Raw genomic sequence first — 25,920 nt, 5'->3', positions numbered from 1 at the left:
TCACCTTATTATTTGTTATGCATTTACATCTCATAACTCTCGTGACATGTTAAAAAGATTAAGCCTATTTATAATGTGCAAACTAATCACACATATCCAACTTGAACGTATGCATGTCCTATTCAGCTTGTCTGGCAACTTGTAACTATTATAACGTGTGAGAAGCCTCAACATGTCTATAACCTACAAATTAAGCTTACCTACGCAAACCCGCACGCACACTTGTGCCCCTCATCTTACCACCCTATTCTTTAAATCTGTGACATGTGAGGGAATATAAGCCTGTTTATAACATGTTTTCGTTGAACAACCTAAAAACAAAAATGAGACACTAATATATCGGAAATGTCAATCACTGTTAACGCTGTAATAACCCTATATTGTTTACCACCCGTACATTTCCCGTTCTTTATTCTGTACCCATCTCGCATGCCTTAATAAAAGAAAGATTTACAAAAAAAAAAAAAAAGGCCGTGTGTGGCTCCCATTAAACCAGATGACTTCCCAGCATAGAGCCTTGTCTCATGTTTGGGGGGAATTGCTATAATCCCTTGCTCTTTTAAGAGCATACTGCTATACTCTCTTGGAGGAAAGGTCTTCTCACTGGGAGCTGGATCCTGGAGTTTGGATCCAGGGTGAGAAGGGATAGTGAGACCCCAGCCAAGTTACAGTGGGTAAGGGGCTACGGTGGTTATGGTGTCTGGTGGAGTGCTTTGGGTACTCGGCGACAGCTAAGAAGCATGATCGGGTACCCAGTCGAGGTGCCAGGCAGTCCACCACAGCATGTTTCACAGTTATGTATGTTCTACTTGTCCCGGTGTCTTGTTCCAGTAGAGCAACAGTTTTCTTTTCTTCTCTGATTCTACAAGTGGGTGTTCATTTACAGGCTTTCCTGTTAATCATCCACAATTATTTTGACACCCTTGCCCTTCCCTGTGACTTATATAGAGCCATGTGGTTGCTCTAGTTTTTCCTAAGCCTAGAGACGGTATTAAAAACCCCTGTGTCCACTACTACGTGGTGTTAACAACGCCAAGCGTCCCTTCTAAGTGTACCTTCAAGCTGTTTGGAGTGTCTGCCAGTCAGTTACTCTTTAAGGTACCAAAATATATAAACACGTCTTCCAGGAGTAACTGGGATAAAACAGTTTTCCCCTGAAAAAAAACCAATTGTCACTTCACAGGATTTTTTCATTTTAAAGGAACACTATACGATCTGGAATACAAACATGTATTCCTGACTCCACAGTGTTAAGAACACTATTTTGGTTGCCTCCTACCTTCTAACCCCCTTAATTAAGATAAAAACCTACCTTTATTCTAGCACCGTGCGGGTCTGCTGGTGCTGGTCCCGCCCTCGATCTGCCTGCTTGGCTGAGATCATCAGAATTGACAATCTCAGCCAATTCAATGTATTCATCGTCAATTCTGATGATCTCAGCCAAGGAGGTAGGGCAGCGACAGAGCAAAAAGACACGCTGGCCAATTAGCATCTCCTCATAGAGGTGTCTAAATCAGTGCATCTCTATGGAGAAAGTTCCATCTCTATGGAGAATGCTTCCATACAGAGCGTGAAGACGCTGAATGTCAGTGCTGCACAGAAGCACCTCTAGTGGCCGTCTGAGTGACTGCCATTGGAGGTGTCCCTACGGAGCAATGTCAACATGTGTTTACATAAAAAGGCTGCAGGGACTGACTATGCTCACCAGAACAACTACATTAAGCTATAGTTGTTCTGGTGACTATAGTGTCCCTTTAGGTTCACTTATCTGCTACAACAAACAAACATGTATCTACGAGGTGTGAAAAATAAAACTTAGACATTCATACATCTTTATCCAGCAACTAGGCTGTCTCCATCTTTGCCAGTCACTGTTAAATGTTCTATCATTTACTAATGGAATTCAGGATAGAGAAATTAACCAATGAGGTTATATATAAAAGGTGTTAGTTTTCACATTTGTATCAAGAGTGCCATTTTCTTATGTAAAAAACGGTTACTCCATCCTTATACATTGGTGATTTTTTTTCTACTTTTTCTCTAGTGCACCAAAATAATCTCTTTCCGTCACTTTATTTCTGTTTTCCCCTTATTTGCGCATTAATTTTTCAAAATAATTTTAGCATTGTCTATATTCACAAAATTAGACAACTAGTAATATTAAAAAGAAAAAAAAGGCATATTCACAACATATCCAAAAATCACCCAGATCAAATCAGAGGTTCAGAAATGTTATGGAAGTCATATTTTTGCCCAGGCGAACCCAGGATTTCATGCCCAAAACAGTTCAATAGAATCGCGGCTAAGTGCCGCTGGAGGACGACTGGGAACCGCAAGGTTTTCATGCCGAAAATAGTTCCAGGGCATTCGCGGCTAAGTCCCCCTGAAGTCTATTCGCTCTTTTGGTCCATGTGAACAAGATGGTCGCCACCACGTGTTCGAATGTCGAATGGCGGCCAGTTCGACTGTTCGGGAGTTCGAAGAACCATTGTTTAAAGTCCCAGTAGCCACAAATAGGGTCTATCAATCACAATAAATTAAAGGGGCCATAGTCACAGGGCAAAAGCCTGGCAAGTAGTCCCCTCCAAGAACTCGTGGCAAACTCACTTGAAAAGGGGAGTCTGTTACAGAGGCTATATAGAATACTATATGGACCTACTTTGTGATGTACTTACCTAAAATATAAATGTAAAGAAAAACAGAGCATGACATGAAAAAATGGTTAACACAAATTACAATCTTTCATTGTTTTATTCAGTGGGATAATTTCCAGATAAGTGAAACTTCCCTTTGAAAGTGAGTTAGTTTCCATATTTGTCATTATGAAGCAACATGTGATAGGAGTAGCCCATTCTTCCTAGAGCTTTCCAAGGAGCCACACACTGCCCAGCCATGAAACACAGGGCAATAGGCTAATGCTTTAATTGTTTTGTTTCTTTTACAAACTCTTGTCGCAAAGGCATTCCTTCACATTTCACATTGTAATACCTTATTATTCTCTCTTAGTCCAAAGCATCTGATTTAACGCATTTGCCCATTATCCCATGCTCACCACCAGTGTGGTGACACTTAAACCCTCTACTTTTCATTTCCAAGGCCATAAAACCAACAGTATGACTCCACCTGATTCTGGTTATAAGAGATAAACGTTACTCTGGTAACTGAACTGCCGTTTTCCCATTGACATCTATGGAGAACATAGCAAAACAGCTGCCACATATATCCTTATAATGGAATCTAGGTACAATTACTATATTATTACTAGCTTAGTTCAAGCACTCTGGCCAAGAATATTTGATAATTGCAATAAATTATATGGAATGTCGTGTTCATTCACCAGGAATGTCTGTTATCGCCATTAGGTTAATAAACCTATAACTGAGTCACCAAAAGCTCTGGGCACCCTGGATAAGTTCATGAGTACTTGCATTTTACACCAATACCGATCTCTTTCATCAGTTCCTTTTCCCCATAAAGAAGTCTCCCTCTGAGATGTACTAAGGCAATCAACATGCATGAATCATTAAAAACATTAACCTATTCCCTCCCAACAGCATTCATAAAGCTTCCTTTTTGCATAGCCTTGCATATCACAGATGATTGGTGCTACTGATATTGCTGCATGCAGGTATGTATTATGGCCACAAGGAAACATGGTTTTTCAGAAGCATTCTCGTGAAGTTCCTGACAAATATCGATAAATAGTTCATTTAACTATACGTATTCATCTTTTCACATCTACTTCATGTGTCAAAATAAATCAGCTTTTATGCTACCCTGACTGAAGAAACACATTCTAAACAACACCAAACACTATCTAAAAATATTTTATTTCTCCCAGCCCATAAATGATAAACAAGCAAATGAAAGAGAAAATTGTGAAAATGTACAAACATATTTGTTTAGGTATCCCTGAACATCACTTTTTACACAGAACTGCTGTTTTATCCTACAATTATGAACCAGCTATGTTTTTCATCAATCATACAAAGAAATGCTATGCTATTTTTTTTTAACAAAAGTAACTTGTTAGTAAAGAGGTTAATGAGGTCCTACAATGAAATATATGGACGCACGCATTCTGTAGAGTTAGAATGAACAAATAAAGTTATTCAGCAGCTGTCGTATGAGAGTTGTAGTCCATTAACGCACAGAGATCCGGATTTGCCTGTTACTGCTATAGAGCTTCCCTGCAGAATGCATCATGACATTCCCACATATGGGGGATCACTAAGAGGAGACCTTAATGAGTCTGTTTTATACATCATGGTATCCTGAATATGTAAATAACAATTAGTAACAGAAAACAAAGAACATTCTCTTTTGTGGCACAAAATAATATTTAAAAGATTATTTTTAAACAGTGAAATAAAGTTATTTGTGAGAAAAGCTTATGTTTTCCAACCCTGCAATCATTTGTAAAGCATTTTTTTTCTGCCGTTGGGTGATATTTAGGATATTAATATGCATGATTGCAAAGTGGTACTATGATCCAATCACATTAGGGTTCAGTAATTCTAAGAAAAGAGCAGGCACTGTAAAATTCTTTCCCAGAAAAAGCACAAAGAGGATCTCGTATGACCTAAAGCTATATTTTTTTTTAATTTTTTTTTTTAAAGTCAAAGAACGATACTGTTTCTGCCTTTCTCTAATCTGAATTTAGCAACCTTGATATAATATATTTTTTCCTTTTGCAAATGCATCACACTGTTTCTTTAAAACACATCTTACTCCAGGACATTTTGTTTATAAATGGTTAGTCACAAACAAGTATGCAAATGAGCACTGATGGGGTTAATGAATGATGAGACAAGAAAGACATTTGGAGCAGGATTATACGTGCCTTACCTCCAGCATGATGCTGAGCTCAAGCGTCTAACCTGAAGTCTGACCTGACAGCAGCTTATCCAAACCTACGACCTTGCTCCTGGACACGTGATGGTGCTGTCACGAACCTCTTAAAGGGGCCTTTCATGGTCAGGCCATGACATCACTATGCCTCAAACAAACTGTGGGCTTTCTATAATGTTTACCCGGCTGAGAGGTTTCCTTACAATCCGGGCGCCTACTCACAAGTCTCCGAGGACACTTGGCAAATAACCAAAAAAAGGAGAAATTGTACTCAAAGCCTGCCTTTTTTGGGAGAAAATCTACTATCCAGGAAGATAATTTACATTATATGTGGGTTTGAAAAGGAGTTTAGAATAAGCTACCTTTATTCCCATGACTAAACAAAGTGCTAAATTCTATTACATGCTTGTCACTATACAAGTGAAAGCATTCTACTTATTGCTAGAATATGGTTTACACATAAAACCAGTTACATATAATTCCTACTAAGATTGCTTTTAAAATATATATTTATTTTTAAACTTTGGCTTCTATAATTAGAATAATGCTAATACTTATTGATACACATGCCATATTATCCAGAACAGAGAGCTACTATCCTGCAGTGTAAAACACACAGGGTGTAGAGGACATCAACACCCGTTTGCTGCAAGTTTACATCAGCAATACAATAACACTGTATGGAGAGAATATATAACCATAGAAAAAATATCTCACTAGGTGCTATTATTCACAGGTACTCCCTCAGGTACAAAATAAACAAAAATTTTACCAAAAAGAGAATGCACACTAGAACCATGAATAAAGTAATGCAAATATTTAATGAACCAACAATTGGTTAAATATGCATATAGCAAAAAATACAGAGTGACAATATACAGGCATCAAAAATAAAACAGTAACAATGTACCAAAGTTCTTACAAGCCTAACCTGGCAGAAACAGAATGAGAATTACCCCCATAATGGCAGACCATTTGCAATAGTAGACAACCCAAGGTATTGCAAATGGGATATGTCCAGTCTTTTTTAGTAGCCACTTAGTCACAGACACTGGCCAAAGTTAGCGTTAATATTTGTCAGTGTGTTAAAAATGCAAAAAACTCGTTTGAACGCTAATTTTGGCCAGTGTTTGTGACTAAGTGGCTACTAAAAAAGACTGGACATACCCCATTTGCAATACCTTGGGTTGTCTAATATTGCAAATGGTCTGCCATCATGGGGGTAATTCTCATTCCTGGGCTACCATACGGTCTCAAATGCAACGTAACCAATCTGGCGAATTTTAATGTGAAAAAAATGAAACACAATCTTTATATTTGACGCTGTAACTTTTGAAAACACCATAAAACCTGTACATGAGGGGTACTGTTGTACTCGGGAGACTTTGCTGAACACAAATATTTGTGTTTTAAAACAGTAAAAAGTATCACAGCAATAATATCGTCCGTGTAAGTGCTGTTTGTGCGTGAAAAATGCAAAAAACTTCACTTTTACTGGCTATATCATCGTTGTAATACCTTTTACTGTTTTGAAACACTAATATTTGTGTTCAGCGAAGTAGCCCGAGTAAAACAGTACCCCCCATGTACAGGTTTTATGGTGTCTTGAAAAGTTATAGGGTTAAATATAGTGCTAGCAAATTAAATTCCCTATACTTTTGGCATGGGTTGTCAGGCAGGTACCGCTAATTGTAATTAATTAAGATACCTAATTATGTAAAAATATTACCTAAATATATATGTAGAATTAATATATGTATATATATATATATATAAGCATAGAAAAAGAGTGCACTCAAGAGGGCTTCTTTAGAAAATAAATTTCATTTATTCACATACAAGTGATATTTTCAAAAAACGATCAAGTCGACGTTTCAGTCCACGAAGGACTTTTATCAAGACCTTGATAAAGGGGTCTTGATAAAAGTCCTTCATGGACTGAAACGGACTGAAACGGACTGAAACGGACTGAAAACGTCGACTTGATCGTTTTTTGAAAATATCACTTGTATGTGAATAAATGAAATTTATTTTCTAAAGAAGCCCTCTTGAGTGCACTCTTTTTCTATGCTTATATAACACGGCTGAGGCAGCACCGAGGCAAGTACAAGACCGGCAAATTGAGTGCGGGAGATTCGAATACTATATATATATATATATATATATATATATATATATATATATATATATATATATATATATATAAAAACAATTACATATTTTTATTTAAATATAGGTATATATATAGTGATATATACATATATATTTATGTATATAGATACATATATTATTTTGTTCTACGTGTATTTTGATATAAATATATATATATTAATATCAAAATACAGTTAGAACGAAATAACACACATCTATATATTCTAATTATTTTTTTAATTTTATTTTTTAACGTATTTACATATAATTTTTTTTATATTATATATAAATATATATATAACAATAATTATATATATATATTTAATCAGTATTAGTCTACGTGTAATTTGATATTAATATATATATATATATATATATATAATTATATATATATATATATAAATTAATAGTAAAATACACCTAGACAGTGTATGTGTGTGTGTGTGTGTGTATATGTGTATATATATACTTAGATCACATATATATGATCTAAGTATATTATTTTATTTTTTTACACTGATTACCGTATATACTCGAGTATAAGCCGAGTTTTTTTGCACATTTTTTGTGCTAAAAAACCCCAACTCGGCTTATACTCGAGTCAATAGTATGTATTATGGCAATTTGCATTGCCATAATACAGACTGGGGGAGAGGGGGGCTGGCAGAGCTGTAACTTACCTGTCCTGCAGCTCCTGTCAGCTCTCTCCTCCTCCGCACCGTCCGTTCAGCACCTCGGTCAGCTCACAGTGTAAGTCTCGCGAGAGCCGCGGCTCTCGCGAGACTTACACTGTGAGCTGACAGAGGGAGCTGCACGGACGGCGCAGAGGAGGAGAGAGCTGACAGGAGCTGCAGGACAGGTAAGTTACAGCTCTTCCAGCCCCCCCTTCCCCCCACTGAACTGCCAATGCCACTGGACCACCAGGGAAGGAGCCCCCCTCCCTGCCATATATCAAGCAGGGAGGGGGGACGAAAAAAAAAAAAGAATAATAATAAAATAATAATAATTAAATAATAAAAAATAATACAATAATAATAATAATTAAATAAATAAAAATAATAATTAATAATAATAATAAAAATTTAAATAATAAAAAAAACACCCACCCCCCACCAAGGCTCTGCAACTCTCACACTCTCACACACTCACACACTCACACTCATACACACACACTGCACTCATACACACACACACTGCACTCATACACTCACACTGCACTCATACACTCGCACTGCACTCATACACTCGCACTGCACTCATACACTCACACTGCATTCATACACACACACTGCACTCATACACACGCTGCACTCATACACACGCTGCACTCATACACACGCTGCACTCATACACACGCTGCATTCATACACACGCTGCATTCATACACACGCTGCACTCATACACACGCTGCACTCATACACACGCTGCACTCATACACACGCTGCACTCATACACACGCTGCACTCATACACACACTGCACTCATACACACACTGCACTCATACACTCACACTGCATTCATACACTCACACTGCATTCATACACACACACTGCATTCATACACACACACTGCATTCATACACACACACTGCATTCATTATACACACACTGTAAATAAATATTCAATTAATATATTTTTTTTAGGATCTAATTTTATTTAGAAATTTACCAGTAGCTGCTGCATTTCTCACCCTAGTCTTATACTCGAGTCAATAAGTTTTCCCAGGTTTTTTGGGTAAAATTAGGGGCCTCGGCTTATATTCGGGTCGGCTTATACTCGAGTATATACGGTAATTTTATTTTATTTCCAGACAGCAGGGGGACTACCTGTGAATAAAGGCAGTCCCCTGCTGGCAATGCAGCAGGCAGCTAACCCCGCCATGTGATTGTGAGGTCCTCGCAAGGACTTCACTCTCACATGGCCGGGGGGGCTGCAGGAGGGAGGATCTGCCGCGGGGGACTCCCTAGGAGTCCCCCCAACCGCGATGGCCGGCGTGGGATGGCCGGCGACGGGTAAGTAAAAAAAAAACGGTGGGCGTACTATTACGCCCTGCGGCGTTTAGAGCCGCTTAGAATAGGGCGTAATAGTACGACCGCCGGTTTTAAGGGGTTAATAACTCTTTTTTAAGGCCTATCCAAGTAGCAGATCTTAGCTTGTGTTACAGAAGGACTGTCAACCCAATTAGCCACTGTTTAACCAGATGCAACATCCAACTCAACCTTCAGGCCTTCCCATCTGGCTGGTTGTCTACAGAAACAGCATAGCAGTAATATCTACTAAATATCCACATATTGTTTATCATTTATCACTTGTGCTTTGCGTGGAACTGTATATTGTAGGCAGCTGCACATAACATCACTAGGATTATGTCCCAATATAAATTGTTGTTTTTTTTTGAAAATAGGAGAAAAAATTGCCTTGGCTTGCTGCTCCCTCACATTTTTATTTTCTTGGATAATGCGAAGATCCATAGTCTTCTGTTTTAGCCAGGTAATGTACTTGTTTTTTGTTGTTTTTAAGAGAAATTACATTTACCACAACAAGTGATATTTATTGTCATGTTCAATGATATGTTCAGTTTGGGCATGTACAAAATATTTTCTTCAGACCAAATTATAATAATTTATCATGTCAAATAAATATGTGCCAATAAAATACATAAAAATAACGCTAGAGGAGAGACTGTCTCTTCACCAAAGAACTTAGAACTGATAAAGTGCAATAATGGAAAAGTAGGCATGATACACTAGTGTACCCATTCTTCTGCCGGCGTGGCCGCACATAAACTAAGCTGCCACGCCGACAGAGATTTTGTATACTTACCTTGGTCACGGCAAACCACTGCCCAACCTCCTTCCGTTCCGGTCCCCAGCGAATACGACGTTCCTAGAGATGCCGGCCACTGCAGTTCCGGTTTTAATAGGAAACTAACCTTCGCCCACATCAAAGATGGAGCCAACATGCGTGCAACGCCACGTCATAGACGTGCACGCACATTTTGGGGTCAGAGGCCAGAGACAACCAATTACAGCCTCAAGAGGGTTATTTAAACCCAAATTACCTTTTGGTTAGTGCCCTGTTGTGGTTTCCACTAGCTGGTTATCCGAGAGTGTGTTCCTGACTGTGTTTTTTCTGGTATTTGACTTTGGCTTTGTTTTGACTTCCATGATTTCTGGTATTCTTGACTTCTGGCTTTCCTCATCGTTGTGTCACGTTCAGTGTCCCTGATCTCGGCAAGTGTTTCGACTATTCTCCGGTATGTTAAGTCCGGCCATTCTAAGATCTGGTTAAACATTATCCTTAGTCCTAAGTGTGATACTATTCTGCGTGCTGGATCAAATATAATCCTGACATTACGACATGGCCATAGATCCTGCAGATTTGTGTCAGCACATAGCAGCTTGCAAGAGAAAGCTAGAGGAAAATGATAATCGTATGGATCAATTTGCCCAGGCTTTCAATACGCTCCTAATACGTATGGCTCATTTGCAGCCTGAAATTCCTCCGGCGGTTACACCCCGCCTACTGTACCTACAACTATAGTATAAGGCACCTACTATCTCCCTATCTCCACTCCCGCATTTTGAAGGAAATACTCAAGAATGTTGGGGATTCCTTAAGCAGATTGAGTACCATTTTAAAGTCTCACCTGGGTCCTTCAACTCGGATAGAGCTAAAATTGGGTACTTAATGAACCAACTGAAAGGTAAAGCCTTAGCTTGGGCCAATCCATTGTGGGAAAGTGATAGAACTATTGCCCATAATTACGAAGAATTTCTTGCGGAATTCAAATTAACATTTGAACCATTGGGAAGGGAGAACAACGCTTCCACTACACTAATGCATATTAAACAAGGGAACCGTTCTGTCTTTGATTAAGCCATAGAATTCCACACCCTGGCTTCTGAGGTAGACTGGACTAATAACTGATTAATTACTGCATTTGCAGAGGGATTATCTGAAGCTATCCTTGACGAAATAGCAGCCAAAGAACTACCAGGAAGGTTAAATGAATACATCACTTATGTGATGCATATTGATAGGAACTTAGGAACAGGGAGATAACTAGAAATAGAACCAGACGTATGAATATGTCACTGGCACCCTGCTTCTCCAATCCTGTTGTCCCTGGCCCTTTCTGTACAATCTGAACTGGAACCTATGCAGTTAGGGGTTATGAGACTGTTAGAGGCAGAGAAGCAGTTTAGGAAAAAAGAAGGCCTCTGCTAATACTCTGGCAAGAAAGGACACATAAGAAATGCTTGTCCCATACGTCTGGAAAGCCTGCGCACCTAAGAACCATTAGGGGACCGGCCTGAGGTGTAATGTATATGTCCCCTGGTACTACCCAAAGTAGATTTCTCCTTAGTGTTGCTGCTCAATGTGATAATTTAAGATGTACGTGTAACACCCTGATTGACTCAGAAGGTAGAGTTATGGAAGAATACATTAAAGAGTCTCTACAAAAAGGCCACATGAGTAAATCTTCTTCTCCTCTTCTCCTGCAGGTGCAGGGTTCTTTTTCGTTACCAAGAAAGGAGGAGAGTTATGCCCATGTATTGATTATAAGGCATTGAATAAGATCACCATCAAAAATGCTTATAATTTGGTAAGGAATAAGGAGGGACATGAATATATATATATTGCCCAATACATACACACAGCCAAACATAGTGATGCATTGAGACAAACAATGACACACACACATTGACAGATAGAGACATACAATCACAGTGTGTGTCTGTAAGTGTCTATTGCGGCAATGTGACTGTTTTTGGTGACAGTGACATGGTGACTGTGCATGTTTTGTTTTTAAAGAGTGAGGGGGTGAGTGTGACACGGTGACTATGTGTTATGTGTGGGGTGAGTGCAGCAGGGTATCTGTGTGTGAGGTAAGTTGGGGTGGTGAGTGTGAAAGTGGTTAGTTAGGGAAGTGGATTGTGTTTGGGGAAGCTATATTTCCAGCTCACCCACAAAGTGCTATATATATATATATATTGTAAATATTGTCAGTTGCACTCACGGTCTTCTATAAAATCCGGTCTTTATTGGGTAATATTAAAAAGGATCAACGTTTCAGGCCTATTCAAGGACTTTCATCAGGATCAATATTGACTCCCAAGTTGGGGTAGTGGCTTCAACAGATTCCAGGTGGAACATCTGAGATCTCTGTCCAAAAGAGTGTTGACTCCCCGGTCTCTGGTAGAGGACCTGAGAATGAGGAGTGATAAATCAAGTTTTATATATCTGGACTAATACGGCTAATCCAATCTACACTACTAAAGCAGATTCTGGAATAACATGGCTAACTTAGTGTATGTAAGCACCTGCAGAGATCTGCTCCCAGCCAGAGGTGCTGCCAGCACAGAAAGCAATGCAGAGGACATGCAGGGAGACCTATAGATCTCCCCACCGGCCCGTGCAGAAAGCTCGAGTTAGAATGGTAGAAACAACTCTGCTGTCCGAACAACCATTGCAAACTAAAATAATTTCATTTGCAATGGTAAAAATTGCATATACACAATTGCAGCTGCATCCCCTGGCAATTGGTAATTCATGATTAACGGCGTGAAGGGGTTAAGGTCTCACATGACTGTAAGAAACGTTTCAATACAATTGCTGTGATCATAACAATGACCACAAGACCTAAAACAAAAACTATTGGTTATTGTGGCTCCCCAGTTTCTCAAGACTATAACCAAGAAGTAGTGGACAAGTAATACTCTTGCTGTTCTAGGACAACAGTTATTTCGGCTCCTAATTTGCATATGACTGAGGATAGTAGTCTTCGTATTTTAACAGCTGGAGAGCTAACCCCAGAGTTCTTTGGCATATAACAAATTCAAGTACTAAGTCCAGCTGTTTGAATAGTCTTGTTAGGGAATGAGATGTGAAGATGTTATTCATAGAGTTCCAAACACAAATCAACTAAAGAATGACAATAAGGCTTTGTGTGAATGGAGTGGAGTGGGTGTCACAGCATAAGGGTATGCAATTCTTAGTATGCAATGCGAAGCAGTGGAAATGTAGAAGAACCAAGAAATCCTTTAATTGGATACTTTGTACTGGATATGTTACTGTCAGTGACAACAGTTCAATGACGTGAAGTTTCATCAAATATGCAAAAAAAGAAAAAAAAACTAAATTAGAGGAAAAAAAAGTTACTTAAAGGAACACTATAGTGTTAGAATTACAAACCTGTTACCTATTTAGATTCAAGGACCCCTTTTTTCAAAGTAAAAAATACAGGGGAAAAATTTAATTTTTTGACTCAATCAGAGCTGCTGCACACCCCACAACCTGCAATGCCATAGTGGCTTCCACAATACATGTGGAATCCAATATGTCCCCAATTAAATGCTGGGTTCAATGCTTTCCTATGAGCTGCATTTTGTCACATTACCAAGTTTCACTCAGTTGTTGCAGTGGAAGTGTCTCTAGTAGCTAGTGGGCATTTCATAAACATACAATGTTTATAAAATACTCAGATTGATTCAGTATAATTCTAATCCAATCAAAACATGTGGCAATACCCAGTTACTATAACATCAAGAAGCAGGAACATGAGAAGGTGGACAAATACCAAAGACTTCTAGATGAGCTAGAAAGGACGTGGAAAGTGAAGGAAGCAGTAGTCTCAGTTGTGAAGGCAATAGTAGTCCGACAAAAGCAGCTCCATCCATAGCATAGGACAGGGGTAGGCAACAATTGGCACTCCAGACATTGTGGATTAAATCTTTCCTGATGCTTTGCCAGCATTATTGCTGTAAGAGCATTTTGGGAGATGACGTCCACAACATCTGGAGTGCCAAAGGTTGCCTAACCACAGCATAGGAAGATATGAACTGCTCAATAAACTGATAGCATCTACACCATGACTGCTATCGGTTTACACACAGCCAAGATCAATGAAAAAGGCATGGACCTTAAATACACAGGCCATGTCTCAGCTTTCTTTCTTGGGGGAGAAACTTAGATGAAGTGACTGGGTTGTCCCTGAGGATTTCTTTATGAGCTGGGTTTGCAAACACATTCCATATTTTGTTATAAAAGTGCTATACTCAGCAAATAATGAGAGTAAGTGGAGGAAACAGACATACCTTCTCAAAACACAGAACAAACAGGGGCTTTTATTCATTTCAAAGCATCGCTACTTTTACAACTCCTGTGTTTGTAGAGTTGTTGCACAATGCAAAAAAGGATATACATAATGAAAGAACCTTCCCTCCAATCAATTAGCAAGGGAACAGGCTAGTCCAGAAAAAGCTTCAGACTTACATTAATATTCGTGGTATAAGCAGCTTTTCTGAGATAAAACTCTCCATATGCTAGGCACAGTCCTGCAGATCTGAATGACATGTGAACGACTGAGAGGGGGAGGCGCCCAAGATCAGCTCACATCAGCAAACGATGTAGAGGGGAATACAAGGGGAAGTTAGGCAGTTAAATATATGCCTTACTACTGTTGCACTATATGCCCATATGTTTAGCCGTGTATCATTTTTTATTTTTTTTCCATTTTTTTATTTAGAATTTCTAAGATTTACACGGAACAAGACATTTATTTTAAAACAAAACAAAATAAAAAGGCAATATTACATTACAGTAGCTAGATTTTTATCCTTTACGTGAGCTATACATTAACATTCATACCAAGCTGTCACCAGCATGAGGGAAGGGGTGTACCTTGTTTTCAGGAGGATATTAGGATTTAGTTTCTATTTTCCTATAATTCTAATTAGAATAAGAAAATCCCTTACTAATTTCATTCCAAATTTCAGCTTTCATTTTTTACCATTGGGTGCCATGTATCATTTCTGATGGTCAATACTATGCACTGTAAATCCTAGCCCTATTGACATAAAAATGGAAATGAGATTTTAAAAAAAAAACAATGTTTATGATAAACTGGTACATGAAAATTATTTTATAAAAACATGAGTGCACAGTACCATAAAAAAAAACCTGTTTTGAAACTACATTTCCCATGATGCACAGTCAGCCAAAGAGCTAGATGACCATCACAGAAAAATCAGCTGAAGGGACACTCTAGGAACCATAACCACTTAACCGCTTTGAAGTTGTTATGGGGCCTGGAGTACCCTGGCATCATCCCACAGTTCGGTGTTAAACTGTTTTTCGTTGAAAGGGAACCTGTAGCCTCTAAAACAACAACAATTATTTCCTGGATTATAGGTTCCCTTCTGTACACCCCCCTTTGCAATGCAAAGTTTTTTATGTGAAATAGATATTAATCACCTCGTTTCTAGCACCGGGGCTCCTCTGCAGCAGCTGCCCAATCCTTCTCTGGTGAGGTCAGAATCAAAGCTGACATCACCCACAATGGGGGCCTTGCAAGGCAATCCCCACAATCTGCTCACAGAGAAGCATTGATACCAATGCTTCACCATGAGAAGATCTCGCTTTGCCTTGGAGCAAGTAAGGAAGAAAACCCTTAGCAGATAGCTGGGAGCTATTACAAAAGGTATGTTGTTAGCTTGTCTTTTTCCCTTTGCACTTAGATTAGACAAGCGTATTTTTTAGTCAGATAGCGACAGATAGTGATTAATAAAAAATGTTAAATACTAAGTTCTAGCTTCCATGTTATATGATAAAAATTACTATGAGGCATTAAAACGTTTGCACCTGCTAATTACCATTCTTAAAATATTTATTGTCAGTTGCAATTTCACAAAAATAAACCTTTTAGCAATCACGGATTGTCCCAGCCCACTGGGAAGCATGAACAAAGGAAAGGTAAGCTATGACCAGACATGGGCCCATGTGTGCTAGGTTGGAGTGGCAGGTAGCCCTGCAAGCTTGCTTAAAAAGAGCAGCCAATAAGTATAAATGCTCTCACTGACTTCACTTAGCTCAAAATAGAAGAGCTACACTATTTGGAAACATCTCTTTGGTTTCTAAGGAGAGAACAAAATTAAGATCAACAATGGTCCAAAATCGGGACTATGCCCCCGGATTGGGCTAGTTAATTGGTATTTTGTATAGCAGGGATGGCCAAAACGTTTATCTCCAGCTATCCCAGAAATACAAATGTCATGTAGCTTCATAAGCCATAAGTTTAGCGAAGCATCTTGGTTGATGAAGTTCTGCAGCAGCCCTCTTCACCTCTGGTATGTATATTATGTTATGTTATATATGTTATTTTCTGTCAATTACTTATTGTTATATAACCCCACTGTATAACTGCAAACAATGTGGAAAACCTTGGCACTATATGATTGCTATTAACAATAATTAATAACATACTTCCTTCCCACTCTTCTTGTATAGCAGTACTACAAAGATGCCATTCCTGCAAAGTCAGCCTGCAACTGCAAAATATTTTTTTTTATTAGCTAGAGCTTTCAACAGGGAGAATATAAAATGCAGTGTGTCAGACCCAGCAAACCACAGGTTAAGGGAAAGACAGGTGTAGAGCTTATACTGTACAAGCACATTTAGTTTGGCCTGTAATTAGCAGGAGTCTAGCTGAGTGGGCACATTTAGTGGAATGCTCCCAGGAATGCTGTTTGACTTCCTGTCCGCCCCAGGTACTCCTGACCTAGTAATGAATGCAGGGAGGGACCAACAGGAAGCAATCTCCACCTGCAAATAAGTAGATACTTCTTTGAGTGATTTCAGCACTTTGATGCTAAGCCAACCAGTCTGAGATGGAGAAGGTATGATGTCCTGTGTTATAGGTTTCCGGTTCCACACTCCATTAAAATAAAACTGTATAGTAACAGCTGTAATTGTGCCGGATGGGTGGGAAACATAATTTGACTAACCTCTGTAACTCCCAAATCTGGGATATGGGATGATGTTCTTGAAACCAATAATAGCCTTATACAGTCTTACAAAGACAATAATGTATATAGTAACACAAGTAAGTCGAGGGTGTGGAAATTAAAAACAAAAAATCTACTTGTCCAAGGGACTAAAGTGGTAGCTAAATCTATTTCACCGTCGTTACAATCTACTTTTCCTGACACAACACTCTAATTAGAAAATTTGGGAACCTAGTTTTGACCTGGACATTTTTCACCAAACTCTAAATTTTATCAAATTAAAACAGAATGGGATAGACTGAGGCAAAATAGCTGATTTGGAAAAAATAAATAAACTCAGCAATAGTCACAACTAGCTATTGCTTGTCTTAATTTTGCTCAATGGATTTAATTTGCAATTTTGAGTTTAGTGTCCTGCCTTCAATCCTCCCCCATAGAGTGTGTTTGGTGGCACTGGCTAGGTGTAATGAATGTAAGGTATGTGCTGGCTGCATGTTAGGTGTGTGTATGGTGTGTGCTGCATGTATGTAATGTGTGTGTGTGTGTGTGTGTAGTGTGTTGGTTGTAAGTAATGAATGTGTTGGCTGTGTGCTGGCTGTATGTAGTGTGTGTGTGTGTGTGTGTGTAGTGTGCTGGCTGTATGTAGTGTGCGTGTGTAGTGCATTGGTTGTATGTAATGTGTGTATGTAGTGTGTTGGATGTGAGTAATGAATGTGTGTAGTGTGTGCTGGCTGTGAGTAATGAATGTGTTTGGTGTGTGCTAGCTGTGAGTAATGAATGTGTGTGGTGTGTGTTGCATGTATGTAGTGTGTGTGTGTAGTGCGTTGGTTGTATGTAGTGTGCGTGTGTAGTGCATTGGTTGTATGTAATGTGTGTATGTAGTGTGTTGGATGTGAGTAATGAATGTGTGTAGTGTGTGCTGGCTGTGAGTAATGAATGTGTTTGGTGTGTGCTAGCTGTGAGTAATGAATGTGTGTGGTGTGTGTTGCATGTATGTAGTGTGTGTATGTAGTGTGTTGGCTGTGAGTAATAAATGTGTATAGTGTCTGCAGGCTGTAATGCATGATGTGTGTGGCTGTATGCAATGTCTGTGGTGTGTGCTGGCTGGCTGTATGTAATGTGTGTGGTGTATGTGTGCTTTTGTTGTGTGTCCTGCAGATGAGGGTCCATGGTGGCAGGGTAAGACTTCTATTAATGCAATAACATTTTGGTTTATGTTTCAGGTTTAGTGGTGTAAAGCCAGTCCATGTGAAAGTTGTAGAAATTGTTGAAATTAGTGTATCATGAGCATAATAAAAAATTGAAATTATTAGTACTTTATAAATACAAGTAATCATACTAATAAATAAATAAAAATTGAAATTATTAGTACTTTATAAATACAAGTAATCATACTAATAAATAAAAGTAACATTGTAGCATCGGCACTAGCGTATTTTTAACAAATGTGAATGTGAGGGACAAATCGCTAAAGTGTGATAGCCTAGCAACCATTCAGGAGAGAATTGAGGAGAACAGATTTTCATAACAATACGAGCGCCATGAGTACCAACCGGGTTATTCACTCTTCTCTGAATTTGAGCAAAGCAAATCTAAATTGAAACATTAATGCGAAAATAACTGATTTCAAAAGCAATTCTCCAGCTCACCTGAAGGCACAGCTTAGCCTAAGATTTGCAATTCCGATATAATGTTCCAACATTTGAGGAGTTATCCCATCATATCAGAGCACTGATTCACAAACTGAGGAAACGGTCAATACAACCACTTACCCCTCTATGTCTACTGTTCTAGGTGCCTTGCTGCTAAATGATTTGTGTAGTGCCGTCCTCCTTAGCTGATTCCTCTAACGTAAGACTCCACTGCTTTCAGCGCATCACATAGGACAGACTGCAAGCTCCATTTTTATGTTCATGCTGGTTAACAGTCCCCCAAGAACACATTTCACGCAATGATCACATGGTGTTAGCTTTTCTGTGCCTCCGGCTGTTCTTACTATAGTGAATTCAGACCCAACGTACACTCCATGAGCTTGTATTAGTGTGTTGACGGTCAGTATTATACAGTAAGGAGTATCCAAAATATGAATCTCACACCATCCTGGTGCTCACCTAGAATCCACACCTATAAATACATTAAAAAAAATAACAATAAAACTGATGGCAATAAAAATAATAACATTGGTTTCTCATCACAGTTAGTCACTTTATAAGATATTATTACTCTTCAACCACAATTCTAAAAACATTTTACCAAATGCAATAACATACCACACTAATTACTAGTACTGTGTTGCTGTGATAATATTTTATCATTAATAGGAATGGTGTGGTGTGTTCATATAAATAACTCACATTACACAAACTGCTCATATCCTGTGCTTGGGATGAGACCTGATTTTCATGCACCCATACAGATAGTGGTGTATATTTAAATTTTTTCATTTTAAGACTATACAGAAGAACTTATATTTTATACAGAGTCCTGCTTTATATTTTTCTTATTGTAGTGCACACAAACAGGTGTGGATGCATATATTGCAAAGCTAGCTAGATTTTTATTTTTTTACACACCTGAAAAAATATTTAGATATATAATTATTTTTGGGGGAGTGACCGAGTGTCACTATGAATGAGCCACAGAGAGTGCTAATATAAATTAGTCACAAAGCTATCCACACACTCCATTCTGGATTAGACAAGTGATCCATCTAAGGCAGCTGTATTGAAATTGTAGTAAGGTTGTCCCCGGGACAACAAAGCTAATGAATAGGATGAGGCACGGCATGGCAGAATTAGAGTGTTTGCCCAGAAACATCCATGTACAAAAAAAAAAAAGAAAGTAGAATCAAAATGAACCAGTTTCTTAAAATTTGATTTATTTATTTTGAATTATCGTAATGTTTTTATTTGTATTGTTATTTCAAACAGTACAGAGTTGAAAGGGGTCTTCAGATTCCAATCTTTCAAAAGTGGCCCACAGACAAAAAAAGAAGAAGCGTTGATATAAAGTATGCAGGAGTGCTCAAAAAGAATTGAGCCTCTAATGGAAAACTGCATTTTTTTTTATTGAGAAATAGCCAGTCATGGGACTAAAATATATAGATATAGTTAATGCGAGTTAAAATGCACTGACGTTTAATTTCAATTAAAGGAAAACTCCAAGGATTGGAGACCTCCTCCACCACTGAAGAGATGTAGTTGATATGGTGTTTGGAGTGTTACTTTAAGTTTCATGAATGTATGTATGTATGTATGTATACAGCTATCCTGTAACAGAAAAAATATATATAATATAGTACTTCTCAATCCCAAATATGTTCCTTTATTTCAGATCAACAAACATGCAACAATTTATCGATCTGGGTGTGTTTTTTTGAAACCTGCTTACAATTGGCAAATAAATAAATAAATGTTGGTCTATTAAAGTTATACTGATAATCCCGACTCCTGTATCCATCAGTAAGTTCCCGAAGCTACTGGAGAAACACCTTGCAGATCCTCAATGAGATGAAGTAGCTCACTCTGCTGGTACTGGAGGGTTACAACATGCTAACCAATTCTAGTAAAGGCCTTACAATGTAATTAACACTGATAACTTTAAGGTGCATTTTAAAGGATGAACTTAACTATGTATTTGATAACATCACTAAAGTGTTACAGGCACCCAATGTATATACATAAACAAACAGCGATCAGGTTCTTTGAGGAATTCAAATTGAATTAAAATTGAATGCCAAAGTAGCCAAACCGTAAATAAATAGCTAAATTAGCTATGCTTCCAGTTCAGATACTTTGCTCTAAATTCTGAAACTCAATTTGAACAAACTTTAGTGAATAACCCTGATATTTGTGGAACTCAACGGTTAATTCACCAAACTCATATTTTCTTTGCAAATTAAATTCAAATCGAAATAACAGGGCAAACATGAGTTTTCCATTCAATGAGCAATTTTTGCTTCAGTTTTTACATTCTGATTTAGTTTGCAAAAATTCTGAGTTTAGTAAATAACCCTGATAGTGTAAAATATTAACATTTTTGGCACAAGCAGTGACAATTCTAAAGAACAAAGGTTTATGAGGTCAAGTCCTGGTGGACAAAGTTGCCAGCTATTACTGAATACTGCTTGTTTGCCTGGCACAGAGAGTTACGAGTGATGCAAGGTCATTCATTGCATCCGTAACTCAGAAACCTTCTCTCGCTCCTCAGCTGTGACAAAAAAGCAAATAGTCACTGCCAGGCTCATCACAGAGCGTATCAAAGGGTGACACTGCGTGCAAAAAAAGACTGACAGCAGCTTAAGGGAAGCACAGAGAAGAGAAACAAAACCCTCTGATGCTACATGCACACACATATAATGTGTTTCCAGTAATTAATGAGCTGGTGTAACTGTAGCCATCCTTTCAATGAATTAAAATAAGAAGGTAGGTGTTAAAATTATGGATTCAGTTTTTTTCTGTCCATCTCCCACACACAGAAGCCTCATAATGGATGAAACCACATTTTATGGTTAGTCAACAAGAAACAAAAAAAGTGCAGTGAATGTGATACAATCTCTCTGTATTTGACTTTTTCTTCCTTTGCCCCCTCTTTCTTCAGCTTGATGCGGATTCTTTATGCGGGGTGTATATTAATGAACAAATCCCTATGCTATTTAAAGTGAATCATGGAGTTTCCAAAAATTCAGGCCCCTTCTGATAACATGTGCCTCACATAGTTCAAAGTCTGACAGCAAATATAAAACCAATTCAGCAAGATGTGGACACCAGGATACAAATATCAGTAAACCATAGAGCCGCTTCAAGTTGTCCTACAGGCCACTGATGTCATTACCTGCAGGCTGAGGCTGCTCCTCCCTCACTCTGTAGTAACACAACCTGTAATACCGGTTTACTGTATAGATATAATTATGGAGGTTTGTTACGTATAGACACATACATGCCTAGGCCTCAGCTGCAGTATGCTGGTTTTATCAATGCAGGTGTTCCAAAGCAAAACCTATGTTTTTCTTTCCATTTTTGCATAAATCACAAGAGTATACTGGTTTTCCACCATGGATTTTAAAGGGTACCTCCCACTCCCAGCATCATGTCAACTTCAGTAATTTTTAAGTGGTTGTGGTACTTAGAGTCAGTATGTACAGCTCGCTGCATATAGAGAGATATATTTTCAGAGCTTAAACTTATTGTAAAGCAAAGGTTCTTATTATATAGCAAGCTTCCAATAGTTAAAATGTATTGTAAAGCAAAGAAAGTTGTGATTCATTGATTCTAAAGTTTAAACAATCAAATTACTGTTGCGTTAAATGGGTTGAAATGGACTGGCTCTGACTCCATGGCTGAGATAATCAATCTTGATGATCTCAGCCAAGTCAATGCTTTCCCATTGGAAAACATTGGGAGGATATTGTACATGTACTAATCAGCATCTCATCATAGAGATACATTGAATCAATGCATCTCTATGGGGAACACTCAGTGTCTCCATGCAGAATTTGGGTGCTGTAAGAAACAGCGATGGGTTATGTGTGGTGACACACAAAGTATATAGTACAGACAGGGAGAGCAGAGTGGAATCAGACAGCCAATAGTCAAAGTTATGAAAAGAAATGTACCTATATGTACCTATATTAGCCTCAAAATAGCCAGACTGATCTAAATATTGTTTAAAGGACCACTATAGTGCCAGGAAAACATACTCGTTTTCCTAGCACTATAGTGCCCTGAGGGTGCCCCCGCCTGGGTGGATGGAGAGGAAGGGGTTAAACTTACCTCTTTCTCCAGCGCCGGGCGGGGAGTTCTCCTCCTCCTCTTTGGCTGAATGCGCATGCACGGCAAGAGCCGCGCGTGCATTCAGCCAGTCTCATAGGAAAGCATTTACAATGCTTTCCTATGGACGCTGGCGTCTTCTCACTGTGATTTTCACAGTGAGAAGCACGCAAGCGCCTCTAGCGGCTGTCAATGAGACAGCCACTAGAGGCTGGATTAACCCTCAGTATAAACATAGCAGTTTCTCTGAAACTGCTATGTTTATAGAAAAAAGGGTTAACCCTAGCTGGACCAGGCACCCAGACCACTTCATTAAGCTGAAGTGGTCTGGGTGCCTATAGTGGTCCTTTAACCCCTTAAGGACCAAACTTCTGGAATAAAAGGTAATCATGACATGTCACACATGTCATGTGTCCTTAAGGGGTTAACTCAATTCAAATGTTCTTCCACTACGAATCACAAGGCCACTGTCCAGTCAGTAATTAAAGAAGGCACATGAAAAGGGAATACTGGTGACGTGAGATACAGAAGTTTGAACATGAACTGAAATATTCTTTCTATAGTTACATTCATCACTGCTGTTTTTATAAGAAGATGAAAATTAAGCAGTAGTCTTGCTTGCTCATACAACAATCTCTTAACAAGCGCCTGTTTGCATGTCTGCCATGTCACCGTGCTCAGAAAGTCAGCAGAAGGGCCCAGTTTTATTCAAGTTTAAAGGATACAAACCCGTTTTCCTGACACTATTTAATCCTAAGGGTCCCCCCACCCTCAGGGTCCCCCTTCAGCCCCTCACCTTAATCTAGCGCCGGGCTCCCTCAGTGCTGGTGACCACTCCTCCCCTGCCAACGTCAGCTCCCGAGTGGAGCAGAATGCGAATGCGAAGCAAGAGCCACGCACGCATTCAAACAGTCCATAGGAAAGCATTTCTCAAGGAAGACAGCCACTAGAGGTTGGATTAACCCTGCTATGTACACATAGCAGTTTCTCTGAAACTGCTATGTTTACATCTGAAGGGTTAAAACCTGGGGGACCTGGCACCCAGAACACTTCATTGAGCTGAAGTGGTCTGGGTTACTATAGTGTCCCTTTAATAATTCATCACTGCATAGAACAGCACAGTGTCTTTGTGTCTGCATAGCGGAGGCTCGTATCCTGATGTCAGAGCTCGATGGCTGTAGCAGTACTCTACTGTTTATACTAGGATAGTAAAGCAGTGTTCTGATATCTGCACTGGATGGGAAAGACAATGTCCTGCTGTCTGCACTGGAAAAGAAAAGCAGTGTCCTATTGTCAGTTTTAGAAATGAGAGTCACTCCTACTTTGAAAGAGAAACAGTGTCCTGCTATCAGTACTCGGGAAGCGAATATCCTGATCTCTGCAGTAGGAGGAATAGGAAGTGTTCTGTTGTTAGTAAACAGGAAAAAAGGCAGTGTCTTGCTATCTGCACTAGGAGAGGAATTAAGTGTCGTGCTGTCAATATTAATAAGATGCAGTATCCTGATGCCTGCGCTGGTTGGAAGAGGCAGTGCCTTGCAGTCAGAATTCTGAATTCGGAATCAGAGGGAGTGTTCTGATGTCTGCACTGGGAAGGAGAGGTAGTGTTCTGATGTTTCAGTAAGTGTGGGAGAGGTATGTGTCCCTGATGTGCCTCTATCCCTCCCTCTTATACTTATGAATGGGGTGGAGTGTTAAAGTTGAATGAGACCCTGTGTTTCTTGTTTCTCTAATCTCACAGACAGCTGTCCAGCCTGCTCTGGGGGAGGACTTGGCTAATTAGATGATTCCGGGAATGCTCGTTAATAAAAGCACAGTGTCTTTGTGGCAGTTGCTATTTTGCTTTTCTTTGGTCCTAATACATAAATCTACGAAATCTATGAAATTTGTTGATTGTGACTGAAATTCAATGTAATCATTTAAATATTTAAATGTAAAAAATCCAAAGTATTCAACAGTCCAAAATTACAGAGAGACAATAAAGGGACTTAATATGTAACAATCATGAAACGCTCGCACAATATAATTATATTTTGGGTATATCCTGGATATATTCTGGATATTTTGGTGTGTTGGTTTACTTTTTTGTTTGGTTTTTCTTTTGAGTTTGTCTTTGTACAGTATATATCAAATAATAACAATAAATGATCAAAGCTGTTTTCCTGGCATTATAGAATCCTACAGTGCCCCCTCCCTTTTACCCCCCCCCCCCCCCCCTCTCCCCTCTCCCCCCGCCCTCTTGTGGCACTGAAGGTGTTAAAACCCCTTCAGTCACTTACCTGATTTAAGCACCGTTATCCCTCAGCGCTGGGTCAGGCTCCGCCCATTTTCCTATGGGGAAAAATATGACGCTGGAGGTCCTCATGCAAAGCGTGAGGCCGTCCAGCGTCAGATACCGGACCAAAGGTCCGTTTCAAACCAGGAAGTCCCTCTACTGGCTGTCACTAGTGATGGTTTTATCCCTGTATAGTAATTATTGCAATTTCTCAATAACTGCAATAATTACTATTGCAGGGTTAAAGGATCACTACAGGAGCTACAGGCAGAGTACTGCTCCCTCGCATGTTGCCTACAATGCTCACGCTGCCTGCCTCCATCCTCTGCAAAGCGGCCGGCTCCATGCTTCTCAGGACGGACGGCCGCCTCCTTGCTCCCCAGGGCGGGCTGCCGCCTCCTTGCTCCCCAGGGCGGGCGGCCGCCTCCTTGCTCCCCAGGGCGGCCGGCTCCCTGCGATGGCCGCCTTCAAAGCTCCAGCTGGCACATTAACATTAATAGCTGGCAAATCTCAGGTGCCAGGGGGAAATTTCTAGTCGCCATGGCGACCTGGGATTTGTCAAGCCCTGCAATAATAGCATACGCACAGATATTGCAGATATAACATTTAAACAATTGTATTATAATTTAATAGTGCAATAAGTACAAATGAAGGTAAATCTAGAATGCTTTGAAGGTAATTTCTTCATGACAGCTATATTGAACTTGATATGAATTTGCTTTGAACAACCATGGTAGGGGACATATATGACAAATCTTATTTTTCTACCAGCTAATTTCAAAGAAGATGTTTGAAGAATTTTACCACATGACAGGAGGCTTCATATTTTGCATTAACTCTCTTTACTAACTCACATAGCAGTAAAGAAAAGGTGAAAAACATTAACCAATCAAAAGAAAGTAGGAGGTATAGTATTCACAGTAATGAGGCTCCTCCCCCTCTTTCTTTACTGCTCCATCAGCAGACAGGTCAGAGTTTTTGGCTCTTCCCTTTTTCACTATTGTATATGTAATTTTTTATGTAATTCTTTATATATACTGTATTTATCTTATATATGTAGTTTTATTTTTGCTACTATTGTTGTTTTCTA

General features: G+C 39.2%; 1 protein-coding gene across 3 annotated transcripts in view; it reads right to left on the bottom strand.

Moving 5' to 3' along the window:
• The window catches only part of TNK2 (tyrosine kinase non receptor 2), a 205,011-nt gene that overhangs the window by 162,539 nt on the left and 16,552 nt on the right, over positions 1–25,920 (bottom strand). For all 3 annotated transcript variants that reach the window (XM_063442836.1, XM_063442829.1, XM_063442833.1), the window contains exon 2: positions 18,563–18,914. The gene's annotated coding sequence lies outside the window, so the exon portion shown is untranslated. The remainder of the gene's footprint in view (positions 1–18,562; positions 18,915–25,920) is intronic.

This window comes from Pelobates fuscus, chromosome 2 (genome assembly GCF_036172605.1).
Source record: "Pelobates fuscus isolate aPelFus1 chromosome 2, aPelFus1.pri, whole genome shotgun sequence".
In the NCBI taxonomy this organism is placed as follows: Eukaryota; Metazoa; Chordata; class Amphibia; order Anura; family Pelobatidae; genus Pelobates; species Pelobates fuscus.
The sequence above is the reverse complement of the archived record's forward strand: the minus strand, read 5'-3'. Positions and strand labels throughout refer to the sequence as shown.